General features: G+C 33.0%; 1 pseudogene; it reads right to left on the bottom strand.

Annotated features, from left to right (window-relative positions):
- Positions 1-7,929: 7,929 nt before the first annotated feature.
- LOC149563165 (anaphase-promoting complex subunit 8-like) lies at positions 7,930-10,239 on the bottom strand (annotated as a pseudogene).
- Positions 10,240-16,801: the final 6,562 nt, after the last annotated feature.

Raw genomic sequence — 16,801 nt, 5'->3', positions numbered from 1 at the left:
TTGTGCATGTTGTAATATGAATTTTCTTGCACCTCTAAAAGATCTCAAAGCTATTGAGGAAACCATAGTCCAAATTCTTCAGCCTGCTGACCAACAATATACAAATTATTTTCTTTATAATAGGATCCTCCAATATCATCAAAAAATAATACATTTCCTATAGTTGCACTAAGACTTGCACTATATCCTAATGGTGTTATGGTATAGTTACCATAATTTGCAAGAATTCCAATATGGGGAGAGTTCTCAATAGCCATCCTTGGATTATACTATGATGACAAAGAGAATTTCACACTAGTAGCTATTGATGGATATGACCTACAAGTAGGAAGTTGTGTAAAACCACTATTGCATCCTAAATTGTGCATTTTTAGGATGGCACATACACATATGGAATATATGGATGGTATAGGATATAACTAGGAGGATAGTGTTGAATATGTATACTAGCAGGTTGATAAAAGAGAAGCATGGTCTACTATGCCAATGGTATTGTTATTTGCACAATTCTAGTTGTTTGGGTTGCTAATGCTGGGGACCTACATTGGAGAGTACCAAAGAGTTTCCACACTCTTGTGATGATGACCCGTTCTAACTAGATAAAATTGTAAGGTTCCCATTATACTTGGTAGCAGCAACAGATCCAAGAAATGTATAGAAACTAATATCTCCATCAGAACTAGGTCTCATTATTGGAGTATAAAAGCTTGTTGAAGGATCATATGTTGCCTAGGAACAATTTGGCAATCGTTCACATAGCTGAGACTCAGAATGTTCACAAGAAGGGTATTGGCTTTACTATATCACCAAACCAATACTATGATAGTTTGGATCAGTCTAAATAGGAGAATACTAAGGACCAAGTAGATCTACCACCTCTTTCTTCGTTGGATTAGATTGTGAAGACGTGATTGGATTAGTGGGGACTGTAACATCATTATTTGATGACTGATGGAATGTCATCCAATGTGGTTTTATTGTACTATTTGTACCCAAATTAGGAGTATACTCTATAACAATACAATACCAGTCAGCAAAGAGTGCATACATTTGAGTTTATATGTGTGGAAATGTTTGAAACCACTAAAAATAATTAATAGAGGAGTGGGTACCTTGGGTGAAAAATCTAGTTCGGCCTTTTGATTATAGATCCATTCTCTCAGTCATTTTAGGGCCCTCTGTATTGTTCACCTTCTGTTGATGGCTGTTACCCGACCTTTTCATGTTTTCTGTTGGTAGTAATAAGACTACCAATTATGACTTCCCTAAAACTTTGTAATGAGACTACTCATTATGACTTCTCTAAAACTTTTTGGAAATGATTTTAGCTCTAGAAAAGTTTCCATGGCTCAATCTACTTGATCTAAGGTGTAGGCATTAGACATAAAAATTTGGTGATTCCTTGGGCTTAGACTTGGCTCATCTCTTTGGAAAGAATTTTCACAAAAAAATTAAAATTGTTTAATGATAAGAGTCTTATATTTTCAATCGCTAAACATACACTCTACATTGCTAGCCGCCAAATTCTAGTTTCCCATAAAACATGTTAAGAAATAAAGCTCATAAAATATGTATTCTGTTGAAATTTATTGGCATTTAAAACTTTAAAATCTTACTATATAAATGCTTATATATTTCATCATTTAAGACAGAGAATTAAATAGGTCTCAGAGATAAATCTTGGAGATGGTGATGAATGCACATGTGTTGATGAAAACTTCCACATTTGTACGGACAAGAGGGATGCTAGAGGTCATAGAGTTTTGATTGAGATTTGCTTGTATAATAGTTTTGAATTTTGAATGCTTTGCAAGAAATATTAAATGTTGTCTAGGAATTGCCTGAACCAAAGTTTAGAGCTAGCTAACATCTTATGTGAATTATTTTCCAGGGATGTTGAAGTTCCATCATCTAAGATTGTTATGTTTCAGAGACTGATCAAAGGTAGTATTTTATGATGGCTTTTAATGTTTCTTTTGCATATGGTACCCATGTGGTGATACATAACATAATTAATTGTACTTGGCACAAATACAAATGTCAATTTCACTGCCATTTCTGTGAACAATATATTTGTTGTGCTCGCAATCAATGTCCCTTACTAATGTTTTTCATCCTAATTGTATAAACTGAGTCTTTTCTTGTGAACCATATTGAATTAAAGGATGTTTTTCCTTGAACAGGGTTGTTATGATTTTAGTAGATGTATAAACTATCAGTGTTGGGGCTCTATTTCTCATGACAGATTTTAAGTTTTTTATCATTTCATGTATAAATCTTTCAAGGTCTAAAGAAATTTTTGGATGGAGATTCCATATAACGTTAGATCCAAAAATAAATAGAAACCCTGCTACAAACTTGGTGATAGAGAAAGTTCTATTAAGGAGTGGTTAAAAGGCTTGGAAGTGATTTCATTTTGATCAATCAAGTACACTTCATGTGTCCAGACTTTGTCTACTCAAAATTTAGCTCTTGTTTATGGTCTTTTATTATTATGAGCTTTATAAGTTTATATAGTTCATTTCTCTATTAAATTTTTCTATTATATTTTGGTTTTCTTTTTGTTGTACATAATCCAAATTAAACCCATTTTTTTCTTATTACAGGGCCGCATCAGCCTTATGCTTGAAAAAAGAAGAGGAAGCCTCATGTTATAAGAGTAGAACCACAAGAGCCATAGGAGAATTTCAAAGATAGTCATGATGTTCCTATTAGCATCATGACTATCTTCGACATTCTCCTATGGTTCATAAGGGAGATCAGCTAGCGAAGATTCTCTATTAGCTTTTAATACGCTTCATAGATGAGATTGCATTATATGAGATTCATTACTGCACTTGGGAATGGGCTCATCTTCAATCTTCAAAAGATTGAAGATAAGCCCATTCTCAAGTGCAGTAATGAATCTCAAAGCTCCTTCAGCCTAAGCATATGATGTCCTTCGAATGATCTTTCTGAAGGTGCATCAACATTGTATCCTTCAGGTGTTTGATTCTTCATCTTTCTTCTTTATTATTCTACAGAACAATTCTTATGGTTTAAGTTTTTTAGCATCAATTTGTAATTTTAGTCAAAAATCTCTATATATCTTTTCTTGCCAGACAGGGTTGCTTAGTTTTAATGTAAATGTCTTTACTTTTGCAGCTTGGACTTGAATTCACCATCAATTTTCTTTATACTCAACCAAAAATATATTTGTACCAAGTATAGTGTATTGTAATGGTATTTTTCATAAAATGTTGATGTTTACTCAAGAAGACTATTTTTATTTAGTTTTATTCACCAAGTTTCCTTTTTAGTTTGATTTTGAGCTAGTGACGCTTGAGACTCAAATGCCTACAAAAGCTTCATGCAGTGTCCAGTCTTAAGCCCTGATCACTAGGCAAGCTCCTAGCTCTTATTACAATTTGCTTACTGCAATGTCACATCCAGTTTGCATGTGATTCTACTGACCTAAAGGATCCTTAACCACAAACAATAGTAGTCTCCTCTGCCCAAGATAATACAACTTTGTTTGGATTTAAATAAGAAAATTGCAGTAGCATTATTAGTGAGGATTTGTGTCTGCTCAGAAACTTCTTATCTAAGAAATCCTTCCTGAGGGTTGTGAGCTTGTGTACTTCTCCTTTACATCAAAGGTTCAATGTGAGCATGTTGCTAAGACCCTACCCAAGGTTACAAATGCAAAGTGAACTAATTTTTAATACTTCTCATTAGCAATAAAGCATGTTTTATTAGCCCATTATCTAGTTCGTTCACCTTTATTTCAAATTTAATGTAGGGACAAGGAGCTTCTTGGTCAGATTCTTGCATTGAATGATGAATTAGATTGTGTGCTAGGGAAACACAACTCCATTACTACAGGGTCTCCTATTACGTGAAAAAGAACATCAACTCATGCAGCTCCTCTTGTCAGTGTCAACCATGAGGAAGATGATATTGAGGACAATTTAACACAACTAGCTCGTAGGTAGCTTATCTATGGATGGCTAGTTCTTATAGAAATGTGATTGTTGATTTAAACAAGTGGTAATTTAGTACTTTTGAAAGTGTCTGTAGAAGCTTTGCCAAGATGTTTCTTACACATGCCACGGGTTTGTGTAATTTTTAAATAATTTAGTTACTCATCAAATTCTTTCAACTAGTTCCTTTCATCTATTAAATCCATGTACTATGATTTGACAGGCTTCTATAGAGAAAAAATCAAAAGAGAAATAACAGTATTTTATGAATTGTAGGTCAAGATCCAGTGCACAGGCTCATTAGAGAGTTGATAACACTGAAAAGAATCAGTGAACAGGCCAACTCCCATTGATACCTCCATCACCAAGACTTTAAAATATAGATACTCACAGTCAACAAAATGAGCAAATAATGGATTTCCTCAATGCTGATGCTTACAAGTCACCAACTGCTATAGACTTCTTATCTGTAAAATGCAATGAGGTAACTTCACCTAGTAAAAGTGGAAATTTTTTAAAATTAGAGGTTGTTCTCTGGGATGGTTTGTACTACATATCTTCAAGTTGCTTGCTACAAGTGATGGTTTAGGTGTAGCATCAATTTTATTGAAGCCACTATATAGTCTTTTGTTCAACTGAGGTTTGGTACTCATTATGTGCTATATTATTCCTAGTGCACTGCAATTTAATTTATTTTTTGTCACTTTTTTTTTTTTCTGATATGAAATTCCTTTTGAAGATTTGTATATTGAAACAAAATTATGTTCTTACCTAGAAGGTAAATGATTTTAGTAACAGTGCCAAAAGATCCATATATATATTGCAATGTATTATTGAAGCTCATTTTGTTTCAGATCTCAAGTAGTGTGTGAGCATTGTCTTTTCTTATCATAGTATTTGTGGGAAGTAATTGCCTATGTGGCCTTGCATTATTCTCTAGCTCACAATTTTATTGTGGCATTTTGTTTGAAGCAAAGCTTTATAATTACAAATCATGCTTAGAAAACCATTCCAAATTTTTGCAAGTTCTTCATTCACCATTGTTTTCATTGGTAGTTTATTCACCAGGTGACTTCAAATCATTGTGTTGTATTTGCAATGATTTAGTAATTGAAGCTCAATTCCTTGATAATAGTATTTGGGACTTAATTGAAATTAAATAGACAAGAGAAGACTTTAGCATATGGATGCTAGATAGTGAGGTATAATCTATTGATCACTTTTGTAGAAGGATAATTGAGATTCTTTTTTTATTTTTCTAGAATCTAACCATGTGAGGCAATTTACATGCTAGTACATTCCTTGTAAGAATTGGAATAAAAAAGTGACCAAGAAGGTTTTCCCTGAGACTGGCTGATTAGACCAATTCCCATGAACCAGATCACTTAGTGATTGATGCCCAAGTACAAAGGATTTCAACAACACTTTTTGATGATTTTGGGGGTCTGGTAAGCATTTCATGGGTAGGAATCTTGTGATGTGACACTTTTCTTGCATGTGCTTTCACAATTTAGTGATGAAAATGGCTATGTAAATCTTATATCTCAATAGTTTTGATCTCTATGATGATGTTTAAATCATGGAATCCATCAGTGGTTTGACATTGGTTTTCACTTTTCATTTGTTTTCATTTTAGCATGATTCTATTTCAAAAAAACATCTGTACACTTCCCTCACACCTTCCCTGTCACTAGAGAGATAGTAATTAGATAAGAAAGGAGCCCCTACCTCTCACCTACCTAGAGAAAGAGAGAACTATTGCATAGCTAACTAGACAAGAAAAGATCTCCCTCACCTCCCCTTTCCAGAGAGAATTTTTGCATTGCCAAGAAAATAGGAAGGAGTTCTTTTGCATAGCCAAGCATACGAGAAAGGAGCCTCCTTGGATTTCAATGAACAAAACATTTTATTTATTTATTCCTACCCACAAATAAGAGCAAAAGAGAAAAGAGAGTAAACTAGAATAAATTTGGTAACTTTCCATGTTTCAAATGTGGATTATACCTATGAACTATTGCATAGAGAGAGAGGGGGGTAGGGTGTTGCAAAACTATTGCATAGCCAAGGAGACAACAAAGGAGCCTCCTTGTCTCCCCTGCCCCCACATGTGAGAGAGAACACTATTGCATAGAAAGGTAGGCAATAGAGCAAGAACATGCAATAGAGTTTTCCCTAAACTGTGTGTTCCCAAAGGTAAATAACTGAGGTTGTTCTGCTTGTTTATTTTCATATTTTCCATTTGAATGTATGCATTAGAATCTATTATCAATAACTCGGCATAATATCTATGTTGGTTACTTTTTCCATTGGAATTGGAATATGGAAGATAGGTATGTGCCATCATTTTATTCTATTTGAGAGCACATGCTTTTCCCTCTTGTTTTATGGTCTATGGCAATCCAAATGACTGTTAGAAAAACCAATCTAAGAATGGTAGAATGATAATATCTTCATGAGTTGATTTATAATCTTGTGTCATTTACATTGAAATATAAGTATAATAGGTTAAATTGTAGGTTCAGTTCGGGGAGAGGTTAGGGTACATCCTGTTTGTGAATTTTTGTGGCTGAATTCATAAAACATTTATTTTTATAGATTTATAAAGTTCATGTGTTTATATATAAAAAGAAAAGAGAAATATATATAATTGTAAAATAAAACTATTTCATATGAATTTATGATGTTTGATCAATATCAAGATAAACATAATAATATAAATATAAGATCCAATACAGACTCTGTCCAGATCCATCAGAACCAGTTGGCAAATAGATTTAAGTATCACTGAGAATCTTTGGAGTTGTATCTTCTATTATGTATTCTTCTTTCAAACTTTTGTATGAAAACTAGGGTTCTTCTATCCATGGTTACAAGAAAAGAGAGAATAAGTGCACATGATATAAATGTAGCAACTCATGTTGAAGTAAACCATTAAAGATAATTCCTAGAATAGATACAAAAGCATAAATAGGAGTAATGGTAGTAGATACCTTATAATGGAGTACCAATTCGACAAAGAACTTCCATGGAAGGCAAATACTGGGATTTGTTAAAAGGGTCTGGTAGATAGATTTGTTACAAAACTGGGATTGAATTCATTTTGGATTCTGCATAATTTCATATGACAAATTAAATTGATGTTAATTCATTTTGGATTCTGCATAATTTATTATTAGTTTTCAACATAGCTTTTACATAATTAACATTGAAAAAACTAATTTATTGTCAAGGTAATCAATATGCGAAAAGGTAATCCAATCTGCCAAGCTAAAAGCATTTCAAATTCCATAGAGTAACTGATTTTCATAGTTATGGCTGATGGCAATACAAGACACAGTTTGGTTGCTTCGGTGTAACAACCGCAAAAATTAGGGTAGTGTCGAATGTGTGTGTTGTGAGTTTTATACTACTTTTGCACGGGGCTGCTTAAACCAACACCACCAAAGTGGCAGAAGATGCCATAGATGTTGTACATGTTTACTCTTCCACAGATTCATCACTTCCCTTACCTCACCATGATTCCTTATGTAAAGGAATACTAATTGCTTAGTAAGGTTTGTCAAACATTAGGGTTATTATATTGCATATTAGTTTGACAAGAAAAATGGTAATCAGTTTCTCATTCTTTGCCCCTATCTTAATATTTTAGTAGATAAGAATATAAACTGAAAGAACCATATCTTTAATACATTGTGTTAGTAAATTACATTTGTATGATATATTTTAGTGAAAAATGACAACTTTTTTTATTTTTCTTTGTGGGCAGGTTTTACAAGTTATGCTCCTCCACTTGGTAACAAGAATACCAAAGATAAATTTGCATTCAATCAAATTAGATAAGGTTCAAATTATTTTTAGGGATAAAGAAAATCACTTTTTCCTATTTTATTCAAAGTATTTGCAAGGTACAATAGTGCTTCAATCATTTTTGGGAAAATAATTATATTAATTTTCTTGCTATCAAGATTCATTTTGCAATAGCTTCATCATGGCACCCTAGATACATGTTTCTTAAATCCTTAATATAATACTTCATGGCTTGATCAAGCATTTGCAATTTCTCATTATCATATAAATTATAAATATCAATTCACAAGCGAGCATCATCAAGACCCAAAAAAGTTGCTTTCTGATGATAATAAAGAACATAATTAAGTATGGATAAAATTTCACAATTTTTTCCCTAAATCATATCACATAATAGTCCATTTGATTTATATCAATAAATCATTATTAAGCATCAACACCTACTGGAGTATTTTTCATTTCAACATATTCTTGCCCCATAAGTGCCCATGTTGAAAGGTATTTCTTTTGATATGTAGGAGATAATTTTCACATCAAGTCAGATTGTGATATTGCTGCCAGGATTTAACTATGTAGCTTTTGAGTCCAGCTCATTGACTCATATTTCATAAGTAGTAATTCAATATGAATCCATCTCTCCTGAGAATAAATGGAACACTTAGTACTCATTAGATCTAGGTGATGGTCATAGAGGTGAAGCACAGGGACTTCATGAGAGGTTATCGATCCTAGTACTACTCCAGCTTGAGTGCGCTTAACTACAAAGTTTCCTCCAGATAGTTCTTTTTCATCTTTATTGCCCACATGAAATACAAAACAACCTTTTCATGCTGACCTTTGAGACTACAATAATTTCAAATTGTTAAACTGGACTTAGGCCTATATATTTCAGTTTAAAAATACTTTATGTGCTAGGTAGAGAAGTAAAAAATTCTTTTACATATTATATGTTTGTAAAGATATCCATACTATCAATATGATAGGCATCATACTTGAGCATATCCATATACAAGCTTTCATCTCTCTTATAATCAATTGAATTATAAAATATTGATGCTGATATGACCTAAAATATACTCTCTGAAAGGAAATATTCCTGTAACATCATATATTTTTCTAAACCTTCAATAATTTTGTGGAGTTCCAAGTAAGCACTTACATGAACAAAAATCTTTCATCCAATAATCTTTCAACCCAAGCCTATTTAGGATACTAATATTTGTACATAAAGCCTATAGCTCAAGCTAGACACTCCAGCTCCATGTATATGCATTAAAAGATATCACAAGAACATCATAGGCTGATTTATCCTTTCCATATTTATATCTCTGGTGATCCCACAATAATGGGTTCCACTTTTTGACCAATTTTGACACTGAAATCGATATTTTTGCAACAATCGTCACGTTCAAGTCACTCTATTTCGAAAACTATAAATAATTCTAAGATGACATGAACTAATGATTTTTAGTACTCTATTCCTACTTTGTAACCATATTTTTTAATCTAAAAATAATAATTATTTATGTCAATTTTTTCATCTCCTTCGAGAAGTGGTACATAATAAAATTCAATATTTTAAAAGAGTGACAGTCTGTTTGATGCACATAACTTTTTTTCTAAAAATGATAATGAAGTAATTCTTTTAGTGTTAGATTTGTAACATCAATATTCAGAGGATGTATTTGGTTTGATTCATTTTGGTTGAATATTGTATAGTTTATGAAGTTTTGAAGTGACACGAATCGTAATTTAGACATACGTTCCGTTTGACACAGATAATTTGAAGTCAATTTATCAAAAACCTTTTTTTTTTTAATAGAAAGGTATCTTGATAAGCAAGTTCCTACATTAAAAAAAAAAAAATTGACCTGATTTACTAATTTTCTCGAGTTGTCGAACTCGGTTGATGTTCAATTGGTAATGAACATATGATGAGTTAAACTCATATTTGAAAGCCTTAATGATTAAGATATGTATTACAATTATAGTCGTTAGAAAGCTTGCTTCAAGCAACACATTTTGGCATTTTTTATTTTACAATAGGAGATCATTTATCTACTATTATGGGTGTCGAAAGAGGAAAAAAATCAAAAGAAAAAAGGGCCCAAAAAAATTTAATTTTGTACATTCGCGCGAACATTATGTTCGAGTGAACATACGAAATATGTTCATGGGAACATACTTATCATGTTTGTGTGAACATATTTATCACATATGTTCACACAAACATACGAAATATGTTTGCATGAATGTGATTAAAAAAAAATATTCGTGCGAACATAATAAGTATGTTCGCGTGAACATATGGTAAACTCAGTTTCTCATTTTGCAATTTTTTTCATTTTTGTTTGTCCCACTAAAGTGGAACCCATTATTGTGGGTTCACCCATAGCACAATGCCATACAAGTACATTCTAAATGCATCAAGAGTGTCATTACTCTAAGTACTAGATAATTTTTCTTCCAATCAAATGGCTAAACCAAATGAAAAGAATTAGTTGAGGTTTGATATGAGGTAGCCTGCAACCTTAACACTCTCTTATAGGAAATTGCACTTATATCTAGTAGTCAACAATAAAAAAATTCACCCAAGTGTTAATATGGTTGGAATTAAATGAATTAAACCTCAAATTGCCTCCAATCATTCGAGAATGAAGCCCTAGGTAGAGAATTTTCATGGGTCTACATTAAATTTTATGTCCTTTATTTTTATAGCAATTTTGTAATACTTGAATAACTTAAAATCACTAAGATACACAATTTTAAAACTCACAATAATTGAATTTGATTATAAATAATGAATGTACACCTATAGGAGTGATCTATCGTGAATGCTATTCAAGTTTTATAGTTAGATTTGATAGTAGAAGTAGCGTAGTAGAAATAATGTAAAGGTATATGATTTAGGGAGGTCACATGATAGTTAAGAATAGTCCATTATGTGGTTGTAAAATCCTCCAACGTTGGAAAAACCAAATATGGTGTCGACTAGTCTGCACTAAGCTACAACATAAATGCAATCCCCTAGTCCATCTATACAACATGCCTATTTTGTAATGTCCCTTGCTATATCTACCCTAATTTTGTCTTTGAATCATAAATTTCATTGACTAAGGATTGTAAGATGGATCTAGTTATAACTGAATACCTTGATATTCTTTTAACAAGATAACTCTTTCCAAATGAATAACTAATAATCTCTGTTCTTTTCATCCATTTTCTTAACCCCTTATTTCCATATGAACTATATCTAATTAGTACTCTATATCCTCTATAATGAATAAGTGATATTTTGTGTTTAGAACTAGTTCTATTATGATTTGGTTTTCTCTCCATCCAATGTAAATATTATTTCTTCCTTATTACTCATGATTCATATTTTGAATGGATATACTAATGTTAATCTATCCCTTTACCTACACGACCGACTTGTTCACTACACTATAACAAGATTCCTTACTCCTTTTGTATTAAATCCAAGTTACATATATATGTATACTGATCTATCCATTCCAAGATGTGTAAAACTTTCTTATTGCTAAGTCACTACAGATTGTATTTGAATTGATTGCTGATTAGATTCATATATGTTGAATTGGTCTTTAGCAGTTGATTGACCATTCATTGGAAACTGGTCTCAGATTCATTGGATGTCTAATATTGGAGTTTTCTTTTAAAATTAATCACTAGATATAATGTTCATCATCAGTTCAATAGGTATCTCTGATATTGTCTTTGATTATAACTTCACACTGATATCATTGTCATATTAACTAAGTAAGCCCACAAGATTTAGGTAATTATGACTTCCCTTTTCCCATATTCAAGCCTTTGATCACTTTACTTATTCAATTGTTATCATCAAATCTCTACTTTCCGAATGTATACACTGTTCAGTTCTCTTCCATCAATTATATACTGTTCAATATCTACTAATCTCTGTCATATCTTTTACATCTGGGTCTTCACTGTAAATCGCACCCTCTTGAATATTTTTGTCATTGCTAATGAGTGTATCCTATTATTGAATTCCCATGTATAATTCATTAGCATTTCTCCATCTTAGTCCAATGTCTTATTATGCCTCTTGGACTCCATATGCAGGTCTTGGAAATGATTGTAATCTATACCGAAACAACGCTTTTCTAATATCTCTTCGTAATCGCTATTTCTTGGAAATTTACATTTTTTTCTTTGCTTAATATCCCCACATACAAAAAAAAATATCACCACAACTTACAAGAAAGGAAAACTAAACATTGCAGACAAAATGAAATTCCACCACTATAGCATAAACACACTACTATGTTAAGAATATAATATACAATTGTGATATTGCTATTAGGATTTAACCTTTTTTTTAAGTCAAACTCATTGACCCATGTTTCATGAGTAGTGATTCACACGAATCCATATCTCATGAGAATAAATGGAACGCTTAGTACTTATTAGATCTAGATAATGTTCACAGAGGTGAAGCCCCGTGATTTCCTAAAAGGTCACCCATCCCAGTATTACTCCAGATTGAGCGCACTTAACTACGAAGTTTCCTCCATGGTTAAATCCACTCTTCTCACAACCTTATTTACAAAACCTTCAACAAGTGTTTTCCTTATGAACTATTCATTCGAAATCCCCTTAAGCTCATCAACTGATAAGATAAGAAGACACACTTTATCAAGATGGAGAATGGTAAGCCCCTTAACAATATACAATATAGAGAAGAAGACTAAATATATCATCCTATAAAGGGAGTAGGTGTTATGTTCCAAATTTCTTTTGGTGTCAAAGAATTTTTTATTCAAGTTAGTGGTATTGCAACTTGAAAATATTATTTTCCTTTATCAAGATGATATGTATAACCTGGGCATATTTTGGATTCTCTTCAGCCAATGTTCTCTAATTTCAATCCTCAGAGTCAATAAATGTAGTTTTCCAATAGGATCTAAATGAAATAAGGCCTTTAACTCATCTATTAGGATGTAAACACACTGTATTTTATTATCCTAAACCTGGTAGGAAACATGTATTAAATGACAAGAAAGTGACAGTAATAGTCACAGGGAAGGGTTTAGATAGTCACAGGGAAGGATTTAGATAGTCACAATGATGATAAAGAGGCTTTGTCCACAGTTAAAGGGTGTGTTGGAAATGAAAGTAATTCAAATATGGGGAAACAATTTCCTTCAGATGGTGGATGTATTGGTTAAGGCAAGAATTTCCAAGGAGGTCAAACAAAACAAAGAGTTGCATAGAATCAATGAGACTATTATAGGGAACAATCACAAGTTAATTTTGTTTTGTTTGATTAAGAAGTTATATTTGATTACTTGGATATGCATGAAGGGTGTGGGAAAAGTTAGAGAAGAGTTTAGGAAGTGTCTAAGTGCATGGGTGGAAGTTAATAAAAGGATCAAGAGGTATTAAGTGGTTGTCTTATTGTTGACTGTCACTAAAATAGTGAGTAGGTTGTACTAGTCAAGAAGCAAAGTAAGGTGAGTTGTATATGTCTTAGTCAGCCATGATAGAGTACAAGTTTGCTCCATGGTGAAAAGGAGTTTCATGTAGCCATAGTACAAGTCAAGTGTAAGGGTTTATCCAAGCAAGAATTTGGTAATAAGTGAATTAAAAAGGGTTATGTGTGGATAATCATGAGCAATTGTATGCAATTAGAGTTTCAAGCTGTTATGAGATCAGGGATTGAACTTGCAATAAAAACCAAAAGGAGTGTTTTATTTGTCTAGGGAGGGACCACAATGTGATAGTGTGTGTCTAAAATTTAAGATTTGGGGTTGGAATCCAAAAGTGTATTGTGGACTGTCATGCTGACAAGATTAGGACATTGAGAGTCCTTATCTGGTTGTGACCCAAGGTAAGGTCATTTGTGATTGGTTGATGGTTGTGGGGAGTATGTAAGAAGTTCTCTATTAATAGGATGCTAGGGGAACCATGTAGAGAGTTGATTCAAGGGCTAGGATCTGAAGTGTGTTGAATAAAAGTAAAGGCTATGTATGTTGTTGAGCTTATTAAGTTATATTGTGAAAACACTTACTAGTGCAGGAGCACCTCACATAATCAATTTGGAGAAGAAGGCTAGGAAAACTTTCAAGACCTTCAAAGCAAAGCCAGAGGATGGAATGTACAAACCGGGTCAACAGATCAAATGGAGGATCTTGGCACCTATAATGTTATTAACATAATACATTTCTTCAATTAATTTGTAAGGCCCTCAAAGGACTAAAATGTTATGTTTAGAATGTCCATCAAGGGACTTAGAATTGGATTGTAATGGAATGATGTTGTCTAAGGTTTAATAAAGCTTACAATACTATTTTGGGAGTCTAAGCTAGGCATGAAATGGGTCGAGGTCAATAAGGAATAATTAGAAAGGAGTTATATATTCGAATAAAGCCTTTTATAGTGTTTTGAAATTCAAATTTTCAAATATAAATGGTTAGGAATGTGTTTGGAGGGGGTTTTTGTTTAGGATTTTGTTAGGCTTAAAATAAGCTCCAACTAATTTTTTTGGGAAGTTATAAGGAATCTTATATATCTCTGTTATGACAGAGGATGAGGCAGGTGTATGTGCATAAACAGGAAGAAATATAAAACTCTCAATTTTTGCAATTCTATTTACCTTGGAAGTCCTAATTGATTGATCTAAAATATATATGAGTTAGAAGAGTTTCTTTTATCCATTTTAAAACTATTTTCAGTGAGTTTCAGATTTAATAGGTGTGAAAAATTGGTGTACAAATCTGCAAATAGCAGGCAATAAGAAATACTCTTAATTCTACATTCTCTTTATTTTGGAAGTTTGTATTAACCGAATTAGAGATCAATACAGGTTGTTAGAGTTCTTCACTCATTTGAGGTGTTACTCGATGCCATCTAGATTGTGTTAAAGATCATTAGTTGCGCTAGTTGCTGATTGACCCAGTGTTCTCTGTTTATACTTGGGACTACAGTAGAGTTTTAGGAATGGGGGTAATTCCATGAATAGTTTAAAGGCCTTGTATTCATGGAGTGACAAATTCTAATTTGTATTATTAATTTACTAACCATGCACATGCAGGCTTATGGGAATAGGAGTGATCACAGGAAAGGTGTAGTTTGAAGGTATAATGAGATTAAAAGTCGGATACAACAAAGAATGATCTGCCCAAGTTTGGAGTAGATTTTTATGTCTGAAAACATATAAATATATTGAATGGAGTGTGGCTCGATCATCATTTGAGTACACGGTGGTGTAGAGATCCAGGTTTTGAGAAGGCCCTATGGAATGAGGGTTTGGAGCTGAGAAGAGCCAAAGTTATCAAGTATGCAACATGATTAATAAGGCAGAGTACTATGTACTTGAGTTCAATTTATAGGAGTATGGTATTGTCTTAAAAGCCTCTGTATCCAAGTCAGTTGGGTTTCTATGAAACCAATCAGTATTTAAGGATATTGTGATAGACCTAAACAAGAAATAGGCTTGAAGGATTTGAAAGTTGTTAGACACAACTGTCTAGGACCTCTGAAATTAGAAACTCTTATTGTGTTTTGAAAGCCATCAATCTTCCCTCTGCATCACTCACAAAAGTAGAAGAATGATCAATACAAGATCAAGGATGGATGGTGAGTTATTGATAAGATGCCAGGCCTAGTGGAAGGAGAGTATTACTTGAAAATTAAGATGTCCCAAGGTCTTGAGACTATGGGTATGGGTCTAGGATGATCCAATTAAAGGAGACAATAAGTGTTGTTATAAAACAAATTAAGGAAGAGATAGTTTCATAATGGAGATTTATTCTAATCTACTAGCCTCTACATAAAAAATGATTCCACTCCATTTTGAATGTAATTTAAAGGTCTTTCATGATCAATATTGAAATGCTAATCCATTTATTTAAAATTGTCTTAAAACCCTCCAATTTAAGGGGCTAAGAGAATACTTATTCATAACTCTCTAGAAATTGGGAGATTTTTGAAGGCTCTCTTAAATTCTTCTAGTCTCTATTTGGATGTTTGTTTCCATTAACAAAAAATGGATGCCCTAGGCAGGCTGTCGTGTGAGTATTCATTGTTTTTGATAGTTTATTGTAATATTTTGATTAATTATTGATATGTATGGAGGTACCAAAGGGTTCATGAGACTGAATTAGTATATAATGAGTTTGAAAATTCCCTGTATTATTACTTGGCAATAAATTTGAGTTTCTTTAAATCTCTAATTTATAGAAATAGTATCCAAAATATCATAGGCAATAAAAATTTTAGTTAGGGGGTTTTACTTTTATTAAGTGCAGGGACATCTCAGTTTGTATACAATTTCAATGTTATATAATTTCTATTTTAATTTATTAGTTGATAGGCTTTCCCATTGAGGTTGCTTGCAATCAAAATTTGTCTCACACCATTAAACCTTTCCCTGCATACCATTTTTCAGTCGTTAATAAACAATTTTCACATCAACTAATTCTGGGTGGTTGGTGAGTGCAGATAGAGTGGGTGAGTAGAGAAAGTGCGTTCGCCACTCACCCACTGAACTAGATTGCGATGGGATGCCAGTGCTCATTAATTCTTATTAAGGTTGAATTGTCCTTATTTCATGGTAACAATTTTTTCATTTTTTGAGATTATCAACCTTTCAATGATGGGTTACTAGTGTAATTTTTGGATCAGTGTCTTGCATAGCCGACTTGGTGAGCTAACGAAGTGAGCTGACATGGAGAGTGGGCTTAAAGAAGCAACTTAGTGGGGCAACTTGGCAAGCACACATAGTGAGCCAACTTGATAAGGCAAGGTGGTAAAACCACTGGGTGAGTCAACATGGTGAGCTAACTTAAAAAGTCAACTCATTAAGGTGACTCGGTGGGGATGACTTGGTGGGCTGACCTAGAGAGTTGACCTAGGAGGCAAACTTCGTGAGTGAACTTAAAGAGTCAACTTGGTGAGCGTACTTGAATTGTCAGCTTGGCGAGCTGACTATGGGAGTCAGCCTGGCAAGCTGATATGGTGAATCAACTTAAAGTGGCAACTTGGTG

The sequence above is a fragment of the Cupressus sempervirens genome, chromosome 4 (genome assembly GCF_028749045.1).
Source record: "Cupressus sempervirens isolate cs-2001-9-10 chromosome 4, ASM2874904v1, whole genome shotgun sequence".
Lineage (NCBI taxonomy): Eukaryota > Viridiplantae > Streptophyta > Pinopsida > Cupressales > Cupressaceae > Cupressus > Cupressus sempervirens.
This window is presented reverse-complemented; position numbering and strand designations above follow the sequence as displayed.